This window comes from Mesoplodon mirus, assembly GCF_964341445.2.
Source record: "Mesoplodon mirus genome assembly, chromosome: 9".
Taxonomy (NCBI): domain Eukaryota; kingdom Metazoa; phylum Chordata; class Mammalia; order Artiodactyla; family Ziphiidae; genus Mesoplodon; species Mesoplodon mirus.
In genome coordinates, this window is record NC_138985.1 from 30362145 (window position 1) to 30375758 (window position 13614).

Genomic DNA, 13614 nt, shown 5'->3' on the forward strand with positions numbered 1-13614 from the left:
CAGCCTTTTAAAAAATCCATTCAGCCACTCTTTTGATTGAAACATTTAGTCCATTTACATTTAAAGTAATTATTGATAGGTATATACTTATTGCTATCTTGTTAATTGTATTCTGGTTGTTTTTATAGTTCTTTTTTGTTCCTTTCTTCTTCTTTTGCTCTCTTCCTTTGTGATTTGATGACTAACTTTAGTGTTATGTTTGGATTCCTTTCTCTTTTGTGTGTATGTCTATTACAGATTTTTGGTTTGTGGTTACTGTGACGTAGACATAGATATAGTTACAGGTATAGGTATAGTTATAGTTATTTTAAGTTTGAATGCATTCTAACAATCCTAAGTTTTTATTCCCCCACCCCCCATTAATGTTCTGGACATCATATTTTACATCTGTTTGTTTTATGTATCTCTTAAGTACTTATTGTGGATATAAATTATCTCACTGCTTCTGTCTTTTAACCTTCCTACTATCTTCATAGGTGGTTGATCTACTAGTTTTACTGTTTGTTTTCCTTTACCAATGAGATTTTTCCTTTCATAATTTTCATATTTCTACTTGTGGTCTTTTCTTTTACGCTTAGAGAAGTCCCTTTAACATTTCTTGTAAAGCAGGTTTAGTGGTGCTGAATTCTTAGTTTTTGCTTGTCTGTAAACTCTTTATTTCTCCTTCAAATCTGAATGATGGCCTTACCAGGTTTTTTTTTTTTTTCCCTTTCATCATTTTCAATAAATTGTGCCATTCCCTTCTGGCCTGTAAAGTTTCTGCTGAAAAGTCAACTGACAGTCTAATGGGAGTTCCTTCATATGTGACTAGTTGTTTTCACCTTAGTGCTTTTAAGTTTATCTCTTTATTTTTAATTTTTGTCATTTTAATTTCAATGTGTCTTGGTGTGTTCCACTTTGAATTGATCTTGTTTGGGACTCTCTGTGCTTCTTGGACCTGGATATCTGTTTCTTTTCCCAGGTTAGGGAAGTTTTCAGCTATTATGTCTTCAAATGGTTTTCTGTCCCTTTCTCTCTCTCTTCTCCTTCTGAGACCCCTTTAATGCAAATGCAAGTACACTTGATAATATCCCAGAGGTCATTTAAGCTGTACATATTTTTAAAAACTCTTGTTTCTTTTATTCTGTTCAGTTAGGTGATTTTCACTGGTCTGTCTTCCAGTTCACTGATCTCTTCCTCTGTATCATCTAATCTACTGTTGATTCCTTCTAGTGTATTTTTATTTCAGTTATTGTATTCTCCAGTTCTGTTTGGTTCTTCTTGATATTTTCTAACATTTTGTTACACTTGTCACTTTGTTCATCCATTCTTCTCCTGAGTTCATCAAGCATCTTTATGTTAATTTCCTTGTATCCTTTATTGGATAGATTGCTTATTTTCACTTAACTTAGTTCTTCTTCTGAGGTTTTATCTTCTTCTTTCTTTTAGAAAATATTCCTCTGCCATGTCATTTTGCCTAATTCTATGCTTTTATTTTTATGTATTAGGTAGATTGGTTACATTTCACAATCTTGGAAAAGTGGAGATGTTCTATGGGGCCCAACAGCACACTCCCCTCTTTTCATCAGAGCTATACACTCTAGAAGTGCCTCCTAGGTGGGCTTAATAGGCTCTTCTGTAGTGGTGGGGCTGACTTCTTTGAGCATGCAGGTAAGCGGGGCTAGGCCCCAGCCGGGTTGGCTGCCAGAGCCCGTCTTGTGTGGAAGTTGATGGCTGCTGGTTAGTGGTTTCATGTCCTGGCATGACTGGCTGTGTGACCTGGGGAGTTCTGGGACTGGTGCTGGTTTTCTGGTGGGGAGGGCCCAGTCCCAATGAGGCTGGCCACAGGGCTACAGGTCCTGGGGGTTTGCAGGGCTTCTGTCAAACTACTTGTGGATGGGACCACATCCTGGTCCCACCCCACTGGTGGGCAGGGCTGTGTTTCTGCAAGCAGCAGGGTTGGCTGCTTGGCCTAGTGGATTCCAGAACTGGTACCAACTGACTGGTGGGCAGGTCAACCTCTGGTGCTAATAGGTTAGAGGGGGACTCCAAAATGGCACTTGACAGTACCAATATCGTCCTGGTAGAACGAGTTAAAAAAAAAATGGTTGCCACTAACATCTAGGTCTGTAAGGGAAGTCCTAGTTGCCTCCTGCCTCTCTCAAAGGCTCTCCAAAATCAGCAAGTGGGTCTGACCCAAGCTACATTCAAATTACTGTCTCTCTGCTGGGTCTGGGAGCATGTGAGATTTTGTACAAGCCATTTAAGAGTAGAATCTGTTTCCTACAGCTGTCTGGCTTTCCCATATGCAAGTCCCACTGGCCTTCAAAGCCAGATGTTCTGGAGGCTTGTCTTCAAGATGCAGGACCCCAGGACTGGGGAGCCCATTGTTGGGCTCAGACCCTTTTCTCCTTGGAGAGAACCTCTTCAATTATAATTATCCTCCTGTTTGTGGGTTGCCAACCCAGGGGTGTGAGTCTTGATTATATTGTGTCTCCACCCCTTCTACCTGTCTTTTTATGGTTTCTTCTTTTTAACTTTAGTTATGGAAAAGTCTTTTCTGCTAGTGTTCAGTTCATTCTCATCAATAGTTTCTCTGTAAATAGTTGTAATTTTGGTGTGCCTATGGGCTGAGGTGAGCTCAGGGTCTTCCCACTCCATCGTTTTGGGCATTCCCATGTTCCTTTTTTTTTTTTTTTTTTTTTTTGCTTTTTTCTTTTTTGCTTTTTTTCTCTCCTCCCTCCCTCCCTTCTTCCTTTCTTCTTCCTTTCCTTTAATTCCCTTTCACATCACCATGCTTCTCAAATAGTAGGTGGTCCCTTAAAATATTTCCAATAAATATTTCCATACATGTAGAGGACTTATACAAACAAATCTCTTCTAGTTTAGTAGGAATGTCAATATAAAACAAATACCATATTATCAAATATGATAATTACACTCATTAAAGGATTCAGACTAAATTGTTAAAATTATAATTTGTATCTGGGCAGTAGAATGTGTCATTTTTATTTTTGTTTTTGTTTATTTGTATTAAAAAATCCTAAAGCAAACTTATACTATCTTAGCATTAAGAAATTCTGCTTTTAAAAAGCATCCAAACACAAATTTATTATTGTTTTTGTTGTTGATTTTTGCTGAGACACATACCAAACATATTTTGGGGTACTAAAACAATAGCTGTGGTAAACTAGCATTTGGATATGCGTAGACTCAAAGTCAGTTAATGTACATGGAGTTCATTACTTTCCCCATGTAACCTCGCTGTAAAGCTGGTAGAAGTAAATGCTGCAGCAGAAAGTTTTGTGGCCCCAGACAGTGTGCAGTGCTAATAACCACTCTCCAAAGCAGAAACAAGAGCAGTCTTCTGAAGGCACAGGATGAGGGTGTGGAAAGCAGATGGGAGAAGGGCTCTGGTCATCTGGCTTCAAGTCTTTGCACCTCACTCACCTCGTTGGAATGTTTAGAGTAACAATAAACTAAATGAACACCTCATCCCTCAAGGAGTATGAGAAATTTTGAAATTTCATTAGCACAGCAAATTATCTTAATTTGGCTCTAAATTGTCATGGAAGTTTTGTTTCCTATTTTTATATTTGAAAACCATCCATAAGCTAATCTTTTCCATGGAATACAAATTGAGTTAGAAGCAGATTTGTCCTAGTTATAACCACAATGAAGAAATGTGCTATTGGGTTATAAATTCTGGAAAAGCGAAAGTGCATATTGGAAACAGTGACTCAAACCAAAGCTGAAATCATTCGTCTCCCACAGTGATCTAACTCAAGCCCCTGATGCGTAGAAGTATTTTAGACTATCTCTTCCACAGTGTTCCTTAATAAATGTTAAAGGAGTTTCTAGCACTCTCGGGGATAAAGCAACTACTATGATACAATTTTATATTTTCAAAATGCTTTTTTTTTCAGGTAAAAGAGTGCTGAGCTATAATTCAGAAGTCACAGGTCTGGTTCCCCATTGGGCCATTTTGGGCTGGATGATTTTTAACAGGTCCCTAGCTTCACATGACCTCATTTCTCTATTAAGTGGAATTGGGGATTCTCATCCCTGTTCTGTCTACACCATAGAGTAACATGGAGAATTGAATGAAATGAGGAATGCCCAATTGCTGTGCACACTTTGTCTGCAATGCAAGAGTGAGGAATCACAATAATCTCACAGAGGAGACCATTGAGACTTGCAGAATTATAACATAATATCTGTCAAAAATCTAGAAAATAATAGAAATAAACTTGAAAAACTATCTCTTGATTCTAAGTTCAATGCTCTTTCTGTCACATAACTTTTACCATTAATGTATTGTGTGGCATCCTTAGAAAAGTGATGCACTGAAAAGATCATTTGGTCTTAACTTCTTCACTATGTGTGTTTCATATGTAATAGAGTGTGTGGGCTTCCGAAGTAGAGAGAGTTGGACAGCTGGAAAGAGTGTCACTCCCAATCTTACTACAAGAACAAACCTGGATAACCTGAAAATTTTGTTGGACCCAGGAGAGAACTAGGGTCACAGGGTGAACAACTAACATGAAAAGGGAGACCCAGTACCTGGTACCTGACCATCTACTTATCTGGAGCAGATGCTTCCAGATAAGATGTTAGCAAGACCGAGCTAGAAATTGTTAATGAACCATTCAAGGTAGTATGTGGCGTGGCATGAGTAGTTGGGGCCATGGGGGTTTCAGACTTGCACGTTTTTCCTTCAGGGACCCCCCAAAATGGGGGTATTAGGGGAATCCTGAGAAGCTTCCCATGAGGTGCTCTGTAATGGAAGGCACAGCAGCCAGCTCCCTGCAAAGACCCATTGCTCCTGTCTCCTTTAAAGACCACATGAGGGGGCTTCCCTGGTGGCACAGTGGTTGAGAGTCCACCTGCCGATGCAGGGGACATGGGTTCGTGCCCCAGTCCAGGAAGATCCCACATGCCGCGGAGTGGCTGGGCCCATGAGCCATGGCCGCTGAGCCTGCACGTCTGGAGCCTGTGCTCTGCAACGGGAGAGGCCACAACAGTGAGAGTCCCGCGTATTGCAAAAAACAAACAAACAAATAAATAAATAAATAAATGAAGATGAAAATACAAGATACTAAAACCTGGTGAAAGAAATCAAAGAAAATCTAGATAGATGGAAACACACTGCATTGACTGATTGGAAGACTCAATAATATTAAACTGTTTCCTCCCAATTTGATCTACAGATTTAATGTACTCCAAGTAAAAATCCCAGTAAGTTTTTTTTTGTATATGTTGATATGTTAAGCAGTAAAACAAAAGAGCTAGTTGAACCAAAACACTTCTGAAAAAGAACAAAGTTGGAGAACTCACACAGTCTAGGTTCAAGACTTCCTGTAAAGCTACAATAACCAAGACAGTGTGGTATTAGCAAAAGGATGGAGATGTAGCTCAGTGGAAGAGAACAGGATGCCCAGAAGCAAATCCACATGAGTATAATCCACTGATTTTTAAACAAAGATGCAAAGGCAACTCAAGGGATGATGATGTTGGTGGGAAGGTTAGATCTCCAAGTGCAAGAAAAAGTAAATCTTCTTTCATTTCTCACATCTTACAGAAAAAGTAACTCAAGTGCTTTATTGAACTAAATGTAAACCATAACATGACAAAACATATACACGAAACATAGGAAAACATCGTCATGACCTTGGATTTGATAGTGAGTTTTTAAAAACAACAAAATTATAATTCATTAAAGAAAAACTTGACAAATTGAATTTAATCAAAATTTAAAAAAAATTTAAAGACATTGTTAAGAGAATGAAAAGAGAAACCAGGCACTGACAGAAAACATCTGCAAATCACATATCTGATAAAGGGCATGTTCCAGAAAATATAAAAAACACTTAAATGTTAAAAATAAGAAAACAAACCAAAAAAAAAAACAATAAAAATGGGCAAAATATTTGAATAAATGCTTACCAAAGATGATACAGAGATGACAAATAGGCATATGAAAAATGTTCAGCATAGTTAATTATTAGGAAAATGTAAATTAAAACCACAGTGAGATAACACTGCACACCTATTAGCTAAAAGATTTTAAAAACATGACAATGCCAAATGTTGGTAAGGATGAAGACCCATAGGCATTTTCATTCATCACTGGTAGGAATGCAATATAGTATAGCCACTCTGCAAAACTACTCTTCAGTTTCTTATAGAATTGAGTGTACACATACCATATGACCTAGTACCTTGTTGCTTGCCCAAAAGAAAGAAAAAGCTTATATTCACACAAAAATCTGTAGATACTTATTTCTAGCAGTTTTATTTGTAATCACTCAAAGTTGGGACCAATCCAGATACCCTCCAATAAAAGACTGGGTAAACAAACCATGGTACATATATACAGTTGAAGGGTATTTATTAATAAGAAGGAATGACTCTTAATTATATAACAACGTAGATAGATTTTAAACTCTAAGTGAAAGAATTCAGACCCAAAAGTCAATCTTGTATGATTCCACTTACATGACATTCTGAAAAAAAGGACATAGGCAAAAAAACAAGAGAAGTGACTGCCAGGGCTTGGGGAGAGAGGAAGGTTTATTAAAGGGAAGCTGCCCATGGCATGTTTTAGGGTGATGAAAGGATCTATTCGGTACTATGGGGGTGAATACAGGATTCCATACATTTGTAAACTTACAGTGCTGTATACCGCAAAGCACAAACTTTACTGAATCCGTATTCAAGCCTCACCGAAAGGGGTGGGGAGAAAATGATGCTCTGTGACTTTGTAAAACCATGTAATGACATGGGGACTGTAAAGCAAATGAACAAACTGTGTACAAGCTGTACTCTCTTTTGTCTTTTTTTTTCCTCACAGATATATGGGTTAGCAATTCTAAGGTGGCTTAACACATATAGTAGGGTTGAACAAATAAGTAACTAAATAGTAGATTATAGGAGTCAGGATTCTTATTATGAGGAAAAGCAGTTACAAATATAACAATGGAAGAAAAATTAGAATGCATACTGTAGTTAGATTAGTCAGAAATATCAATGTAACCCCAAGCTTATTTTCACATCTAAATATTACTGATATTAATATATTTATAATTATTTGATTGTGTACAATAATATATTTTTATATCATATTTTATGTTATATAGGTATATGTATGTGTATACACACAGATGTAGAAATAAACATAAATAGTATGTCTATTTGTTTACAGTTTGTCTGCACTAGTTGGCATATGTACATATGTATGTTTCCCAGCTTCGTCCACAGAGAAGGCCTATGGGAAATGGCATCCCAGTAGCAATGAGCACAAATGACCAGATCTTAGTTTCTATTAACCCAAACTCTTGCTCTTTTATACACATTTTCAAATGAGTTTTCCATTTTTCCATCAGTTTATGAAGTTGATATATTTAAAAGTATTTTCTTTGTCAATGTAGTGTGTTTCTCCATTTTTAGGTGTTTAATACCTATAATAATCTTTATCATATGCTAAACAAAATTGTTGCAAATCTTTCAAAACCTTTCAAAAACTTACTCCTAGGTATAGCAGTATATTAGCTATTGCAGTTAGCATTTCATTGTTTTATGTTGCTATTTTCAGTTTGTGACTATCACTGTGGTAGAAAAATGTATTTGATTTTTGTATTTAAATTATCTATTTGGCAATCACACACACACACACACACACAAAGAGTATGTCAGTTGATAAGTTGATCACTAGAGCTTGCCAATGTAGATAGAGGTATATTAGGGTTATTCTCTTTCTCTAAGCCATTTTTTTAAATGCATCTGTGTGTAAAAATGCACTATGTATTTTATGGACATGATGCCTGAAAATCATGATATATGATTATATATATGCATATAATGTATATTATATATGTATATATTATATATGTATTATGAGAGAGAGAGATTTGAAACTTGTATTTCTTATTTAATAATATATTGTGTTGGAGACATTTCAGTTTGTATAAATCATCCTTATTCTTTTGCTGCAATTGCTTAGTTTTACATGGCTTTTTTACATAACATAGACTGATTACCCTTATACACAATCTCATGTGTATTGCAGGATAAAATATGAAGCAGTGAGTCACAAATTCAAAGGGTTTGCATATCTTAGACTTGGACAGACATCAGCACACGGCTCCCTGAGAAAAGAAGTGCAGATCTTCTCCGTTGTGACCAGCACATGCTCAGACCATTTCCTCTCACTCAAACAAGAACTGGATACTGGATACTGTGTTTACATTAAGTACTTTTGTTGAGATTGGCAAACTTGAACTTTGATTAATCTGACAGGTAAAAAAGATATATTATTTTATTTATTTTTAAATTTCCCCGAACGGCTCTAATCCGTATCATCTCCTAAACAGAGGATAAATCAAAAACTCATGAGAGTGGTTCTTTTTTAAATCACTGGTCTAGTTGACCTCTTGGGCTCTGTATAACTCTAGGAGTCTGTGAAATGTGTGCATAAGAAGCTATTTCCACACAGTATCTCCATTTTGTTAAATATTTACAAATACATATCTCGAGTAGGAAAAAAATGTATTCAATCTTGTCTGTGTTTCTGTGAGTCCTCTGCAGGTCTCAACAAAGCCACAGGTAATGATTGTGTTGACTGATAAATATCATATCAGAACCAGCAAAGCCTCTCCACCCTGTGAGCTATGATTCTGAGTATGGTGATAAATTACTCAGAAACACACCACGAGGTGTAGCAGTCCTGGGGATTTTTGTTTTCCCCAGAAACACTGAGAACAGGTGAAACAGTAGGGTGACTCAGCATTAAATCACAACCACTGATGTAATTCCCTCCGACTTCTGAGGAGTTCCCCTAAATTATTCATGCCTCTTGTGTATTCGGTCCCCTTCTCAGAAGACACGTCTGTTCTAATGATCTTTCTTTTATGTTTCTGTTTTAAGGTACTAAGTCCTTCCTAGGACTATTTCAGCAGGATTGATGGTAATGATGATCATATTTCTTGATGTTTTGGGGGAGTACTTATGGAATAAGTGTGATGTGAAAGAAATTATTCTGTAGATGTAAGAATTTTAAAAAGTTCTTTCCTTTAGGACTTGAGGAGAAAAGAAAAATTGCCATAGGTGACAAACACTAAATCAATACTCACAATGCTGTGAGAAAAGAGGGGTTGGATAATTAATTTTGCCTGGGGAATATGAGGGCATAAAGATCTGGGACATTTATAGAATGGAGACGAAACTAGATTTGATTATTGAAGAATACATATATTGCAGTCATATTTGGGGAATAAAGGGCATTACAGGGATTGGTGAAGAACTGAAATAAACTGAAAGGCTCCTGGCAAAGGTGAGGTCTCAGTAACTCTTGAAGGAGGTTCCCAGAGGTGAGTGCTTTAGGTAGACTTCTAAAGTGACCCAAAGTCCCCACCTCCTGGGATAGGTGCCAGCATGGAATGTTCTCCTTTGGATGGGTACTGGACAAAGTGACTTGCTTCTAACCAGCACAGTATGGCAAAGTTTTGCGGTGTGGCTTCATGATTAGGTTATAAAAGACTATGGTTTCCACCTTGTTAATCTCTTGCTAATCTCTCCATTGCTTTCTTGGTTTCTTGCTTTGATGAAGCAAGCTGCCCTGTTGGAGGAACCCAAATGACAAAGAACCGAGAGGGCAGCATCTGGCAAGCAGTGGTGAGCACAGAAGTGAATCTGGCCAACAGCCATGTGAGCTCAGAGGCAGGTCCTTCCCCAGTGGAGCCTTTAGATGATGACAGCTTGGCCAACATGTTGATCCAGGCTGTGACAGACCTGGGACCTAGGGTGACCATCCGTCCCAGGGTGCCCAGGACTGAGGGGAGTGTCTGGGATGTAGGATTTTCATTTTTATAACTGGAACCATCCCAGGAAAACCAGCCCAGAGTGCCCTGGACTGAGGGGTTTCCTGGAATGCTAGATTTTCTGGGCTGACACAGAGAAAATCCCGGACAAATTCAGATAAGTGCTTCATCCTATGCAGGGGACCCAGGATGCTGTGTCTGGATTCCTGATCCATAGAAGTTGTGTGATAATAATGCATGCTGTTTACAGCTGCTAACTTTTAGGATGGTTTGTTACCCAGCAACAGATAAGGAAGTGAAAAGGGATCAGGCTGAATTCAACGAATAGATGAGAGAAGCAAAGTTTTGTTTTATGTGGCAGAGCAGGGAGTTTAGATTATTTCATGGGCAACGGCATGCGATTGTGACTTCTGAGTAGGAAAATGCCATGCTTGATCAATGCTTTGTAAAGGTGGCAAGGTGGTGTTAGTTTCATTCAATAATAATTATAGAAAATTTAAAATAATACATACAATCAGTACTTAATAGGTGCCAGGCCATGAACTTCATCATTAAAAACATTATTTCATCTTTCCCAAAGGTCCATGTGTTTTTGATCCCCATTTCAATACAGGGGAACGTAAGGCTCACAAACATGGAGGAACGTGTCTGTGGTCACCCAGGCAGTAAGTGGGAAACAGGATTTGGATCTTAGTCTGTGAACAACTGATGAGAGCGACAGCAGAGTCAGAGTTTATGATTGATGGCATTTTCAGATGTTCAACAATGAATCAAGTTTTCAAGTAGCATGAATTTCCTAGTCGTACAGATGTCAAGGGATAGTGAAGTTCATCTTCATTTAAGAAAAAACAAAACGGGATTTGTTGCCAAACGGAATGTAAACCTGCGTGCCTGAATGTCCTTCCCAAAGGGTCACCTAGTAGATATTTCCACCAGCTCCTGTGTGGTTGTGTGGACATGGGTGGACATGAAGATTTCCTCCAGGAAGACAAATGCTGCTGTGGGTGAAAAGAACAAATGCCAGTAAGAAAAACACTTAATGTGGTCAAGCTTCAGTTAACTTAATCAAAGGAAAAGAGGAGGATGATCAAGCCAAAAATTTGGAACTGAGACAGAGAAATAAAACTGGTTCCCAGGGGCCTTCAGTAATTGTATGCACTGCTAATGTGCAAATAAATGCAAAAATCCTGGGGACTTTACAGAACTATGGATGTTTAAAATGGCCCTGCAGAGAAAAATAAAATACAAATGGACCCCTAATGATGGAAAAAAAAAATTGTTTTTAACTTTGAGATATATTCCCAGATAAGAATGAGGACAGACAGTGTCACAGCTAAATTTTATAACAAAACAAAATTTCTGTGAAAATATGTTTACATTAAAAAAAGTAAAATTCACATAAGATGTGATGACATATTTTAGCTCTTACATTAACAACATTTAAGACATTTTATAATATTTAGAGTTACTGTCTATCAAAACTTAAAAACTATATGACACAGAGATTCCACTTTGAATTTTTCTTACAGATTTCATGTACCACTGTGCAGACTTAGGAAGTTTTGTCTGTACCAGCAAAACATTACTCATGACTTGATCATAATTGATAAAGTACTGGACAGTTCCTGGTGTGTATCTATACCTTGAAAATCAATGCGAATGTTAGAAAGAATGAACTGTGCTGACACGAAAACAGCTTGAGGGAATATTATTAAATATTTTTGCCATTTTTAATTGAAATATATTGGACATATAACATAAAGGTGTACACATTTTAATTCTATCCATTTGTATACTGTAATATGATTGCCATGATAGTGATAATTTGAACCTCTATCAGGCTATGTAATTATCAATGTTTTTAAAAGCAGAGTATCTGCTTGTGTTTCTATCTCCAGTATATATATATTTTTTTCAAAATAAATTTATTTATTTTTTATTTGTTTATTTTTAGCTGCATTGGGTCTTCGTTGCTGTGCGCAGGCTTTCTCTAGTTGCGGCGAACGGGGGCTACTCTTCGTTGCGGTGGGTGGGCTTCTCAGTGTGGTGGCATCTCTTGTTGCAGAGCACGGGCTCTAGGCACACAGGCTTCAGTAGTTGTGGCTCGCTGGCTCAGTAGTTGTGGCTCGTGGGCTCTAGAGTGCAGGCTCAGTAGCTGTGGCGCATGGGCTTAGTTGCTCGAGGCATGTGGGATCTTCCCAGACCAGAGCTCGAACCCATGTCCCCTGCATCGGCAGGAGGATTCTTAACCACTGCACCACCAGGGAAGTCCTCCAATATGTTTTTTAAAAAGTAGATAAAAAAGTAGAGAAAACATTTGAACTAGAAAGACAGATATAGAGCCAGAGACAGAAACTGGGGTAGAGATCCCCTCTCTAGGGTGTGAAATAGATGGAGCTGGCCCAGTCTCTACATGCAAGCAATCTCTAGAGGCAGCTGCAGGAAGCTGCTGATATTTTCTTTCTAGGGAGCAGGACTGCAGACTTAATATCAGCTGGAGACTGACAAATATTTTATCTTTAAATTATGAAATATTTCAGACATATACACATAGAAAGCGTAAACACCATTATTCACCCTAACTGCTTACAAAATAAAACATTCCAAAAACCATTGCTCTGTGCAGCCTTCAATGACCTCTTCCCCTCTCTTCTTTCTAGAAGCAACCATTGCCTGGGTGTTGTTTATTACATTTTACATATGCTGTTATATACATATATGAATCTCTAAAGATATGTAATCTTTTTGCATATTTTTACAATTGTAGAATAGTATCCTGATATATGTATCCTTTTACAACTTTCTTTTTTTCGGCTCTTATTATTTCCACCCCTCCCCTCGGTATATTCTTTCAGGTTATTCTATGGTTCTTTATCTAACTTTATCTTTTTCTTATAGTTTTCACACTTTTTTCATATTGATGCATGTATTTCTAAGGCACTCATTTTAGTGCTTATACTATTCTATGGAATGAAGAAATACCAATTTGTCTACACTCTCCCCTGTTGCTGCACATTTAAAGCATGTCCATGAGTTGCCATGAGTGGAACGTTGCTGTGAAGATTCTTATGCACGTTTCACAGACCCCTGTTTGTGGATACGTTCATAGGAGTGGGATTGAGAGGTGTATGAGAGGCCCATTTTTTAAAAGTTTTAATTTATTTGTTTGAAATATAGTTGATTCATAATGTGTTAGTTTCAGGCGTACAGCAAAGTGCTTCAGTTACATATATATATATATAAATATATATATATATATATATTCAGTTACAGACATATATATATATATATATATATATATTCTTTTCCCATATAGGTTATGACAAAATATTGAGTGTAGTTCCATATTCCATTGTGTATATATATATATATATGTATATGTGTGTGTGTGTGTGTATATATGTATATATATATATATATATATATATATATATATATATATATTCTTTATCCTTTTATCTGTTGATGGACATTTAGGTTGCTTCCGTGTCTTGGCTATTGTAATAGGAGAGGCACATTTTCTAATTTCTCAGTTCTGTCAAATTTCTTTTTACAGAAGTTACTTACATATTAATAGTATTCACTTTGCTCCACATTTGTACCAACATTTTCTTTTGTAGAAGTTTTCATTTTTGTTTTGGCCTATGTTCATGAAGCTGTATCACAATCATCTTAATTCCCATTTCCCAATTATTACCAAGATCAGTCATATGTGGTAGGAATTCTTATTGCCGGTTCATGTTCAGTTTCCCTCTGTATCTAGGCACGTGGAAGAATGCACTGTGTAGCCTTAATTTTTATCCTTTGTGGATGAAGA